The sequence below is a fragment of the Etheostoma cragini genome, chromosome 15, assembly GCF_013103735.1.
Source record: "Etheostoma cragini isolate CJK2018 chromosome 15, CSU_Ecrag_1.0, whole genome shotgun sequence".
In the NCBI taxonomy this organism is placed as follows: domain Eukaryota; kingdom Metazoa; phylum Chordata; class Actinopteri; order Perciformes; family Percidae; genus Etheostoma; species Etheostoma cragini.
Genome location: NC_048421.1, coordinates 22,914,830 through 22,918,292, shown reverse-complemented (window position 1 = coordinate 22,918,292; position 3,463 = coordinate 22,914,830).

Sequence of the window (3,463 nt, the reverse complement as noted above, 5' to 3'; positions counted from 1 at the left end):
GCGGCTGCAGCACCTCCCCCTCCCCCCGCCTCAGAAGAGCCAGCCCCTCCACCGCCGCCACTTCTGCCCCCCAGCCAGGGCAGCCAGCAGTATGACATGTAATAGTGTGTTTGTTAGATCCAGAGTGGTAACCATAGAGGTCCCCCCCTCCCCCGTGCGGAGCAGCAGCAGCAGCCAGGTGTGGGAAGCAGTGAGACGTCTTTGGTGACTCTATCATAACAGGTCTTGTGAATGGGCGGTGCTGAATGCTTGAGGGTCTGATAATAGCATGGTCAATAAACAGTTACACACATGTATTTCCTAACAGAGGGATGAAGGCTTTTCATCATCCAGCCTCATGTAGCTGTTGGGGCAACCAGGATAATTAGGATATCACTTAAATCTGCGCAGGTTTCCTTTTTGTAATGTAGTCTGCTTGCCTGGTTTGAGGATGGGACTGACTTAATTGGAATTTAGTACAAATTTAGACAGTTTGTGTTCCAGGCGCCGTACAAGCCATTCCTCTTTTTCTAATCATGTCACTTTATGGATTTTTCAAGTGTCAAATAACCACACAGACACAGCTGTAAACAGGATGCTCTGGGGCTGTTAGATGGCCGGTGGTGAGCAGTAGCCCGGCTGGCTGCGTGGAGGTACAGGCCTACCGGCCTACCTACCGGTCTACCTACCGGTCTACCTACATGTCCTGCGGTCTGCACGTTTTTGTCGGCAAACATCCATCAGTAAATCCTTGAATACGTTACCAGTAGGCAAAGAAAAGCAGCAGATACTCTCATTTTAGAGGCTTGGGCAATTAGAAATAAAAAGACTATTAATTGATTATCCACATAGTTACCAATTGTTGATCAACTCGTTGAAGCTATAATTCGGCATCGCCGCGAGGGGCACTCATTGTCTCCACTCCATGAAACTGAAACTTGAGTTCCACATAGTTCTTTCTATGTCGCTCCCTTTTGATGTATAAACCGTTGAATCAGCTCTCATAGTTTTCTTAAATAAGGCCCCAGCTGCAAACTTAAAGGGGTACATTTCATAAACCTAATTCATATTGAGTCTCAATTATCTGAAGCTCAGCGCACATTCCGATGATAAAGGGCAACCCAGCATGAAAGAACCCACAACCCCCCCCCCCCCCCCATTTTTAAACCTCAAAATCTTGTATGAGTTTGTGATTTGCAAAACTACTGTTACTGCTTTTTTGTGTTTTTTAGAGATCTAGTGGGACCTTTTTAGATTATTGTACTCAACTGCAGCCTTTTATATTGATAGAAACATTTACTCTGGAATCAGACGCCATTTCTAACATGTTTTAGTTTGACTGGGGAAGGCACACCTTGTTTCCAGGTCTTAGGTTAGTAAGGAGCGTGGCACATTTTAATAATCGTGGTGCACTCCCATTCTGCATGCTAAACTGTATACTAACCAGAATCCTGCAAGCATCTGTCTTATTACTGACACGTTGAGGTCGAGGAAAACTTCTTAAAGGTGCTCTAAGCGACGTTGGGTGACGTTCGAAGTATTTTCAAACAAAACAATATTACTTAGCCCCTCCATCCTCCTCGTCCCTCAAATCGTTGTTGTTGGTTATTGGCTGGAACATCTTGTGTATGCAGGTGGGTCCGGTTTGTTTTAGTAGTTTGTAGACCCTGGACTGTCTACAAAGACTGCGGTTTCTTTACAGTGTGTTCTGGGGAAAAGGCAGCTCGCAGATAGTGAGACGTAGCCTAAAACATACCTGACATCGCTTGGAGCACCTTTTAAGGTTAAAGTGTAAGACAAAACACAATGTGCGCAAGAAACAAAAAAAGAAATGATAGGCAATAGTTATTAATGCTAGTTTCCAAGGTGCTTTATTAAAATCGGATGGATATGCATTGAGTATAAAAAGTTGACATGGCTTTGTTCCTCTGTATTCATCACCTTTTAATGTAGGAAGACCTGACCCCTTTCTCACTCAGCATTTAATCTGTAAGAGCTTCTCCGTAAGACGAGGCTACTCATTTTGTTAAAGCCTGTTCCTCCTTTAGACGCCATATTCCTGTTTACACCACAAGCAGAGAAGTGCACACACACCACCCTCGTCCAAATGTAACCTCAGTCACTTGTGCATTTAAAGGACTGTTTTCTTACTTGAACTGTTTTTAGTAATAAGCCTGTTTGTTTTGTACTGTCAAAACTTCTCTATCCAAATAAAGATGATTTCTCAGTCTTTCTGTGGCCGGGTTGTGTTGTCTGCCACACCAGCAGCGCTGGCTAGATCTCCTTAAATGGATCAATCGCAGCTGTCAATCATGATGTTTCACTCTCTTTATAGCATCAAATACATAATAAAAAACAAGCTTGACTACTTGACCAAACAGCATGATAAAAACAACCCATAATGACAGAAACCATCTTTAGGAAACATTTATTTGACATATAAATTGATTTTTTTGGGCCAATGTTCCATCTGGTAACATTGAGGGAGTGAGATGTATAATATACCGCAGTCAACCACCAGGGGGCAATCCAGATGTTTTGGCTTCAGTTTAAAGTCTCTGCACTAACCCCCTGTGGGGGGGGGGGGGGGGGGGGGGGGGGGGGGGGGGGGGGGGGGGGTCCCGCCTCTGGTTGATAAGGCCAGCTGTAGGTGAGGTTTTGGTCTTGCCTCCTGCCAGAGGGGAGGATTTTAAACAGTTTTTGTCTGGGGTAGGGGGGCTTTGCCACACCCCATCCTTTCCTGCCTCAGGGTCCTGGAAGGACTAGCAGATTGCAGACAATCCCCTTCTCCGCAGAGCTGTAGTCTGTCCTTGCCGCGGGACCAGATGGTGATGGAGCAGGTGAGGATGGACTCCATAATCCCAGAGTAGAAGATGATACAGGTCACACACATAAATAGGCACTCAAATGTGTAAAACTAAAAAAAAGACCAGACCGAAAAACTTTAAATGTTAAAATACAGTACTTTATCTTTCCATTATGCATCTTGCACACTACATTTGCACTATTATGTGTCTATATTGGCAATAAAACGGATTCTGATTATTATACACATATATATGTTGTAATTTTTTATATTGTTTATTAAAGTTTTAAATCCCATCAAGTTTGCCTGTTCATTAATTCCTGCTAATGTATAATAATTCATTCCTGCTCGTGCACAGACAGTTTATAGTAATAATATAATTGGTATCATGGTTGTTAAAGTTGTTTAAAGGTTAGGGGAATGAATAAAAGAACGTCAGAGGAACGTTCTCTAAAGGTTGTAACGTTAGGATAACGTTATGGGAACCTTCTGTAAGCAAAAACGTTAAACCAACTTTCTTATGCAACTAAAACCTAACCAAATCTAACCTTCAGGGAACGTTCCCAGAACGTTGTGGGTATCAAAGATTGTTAGCCTGGAGAAGGGTATTAGTGACACTCCGGACTGACGCACATGCATGTATCGGCGTCAGCGGCTCCCTTTACGGGGGGGGGGGGG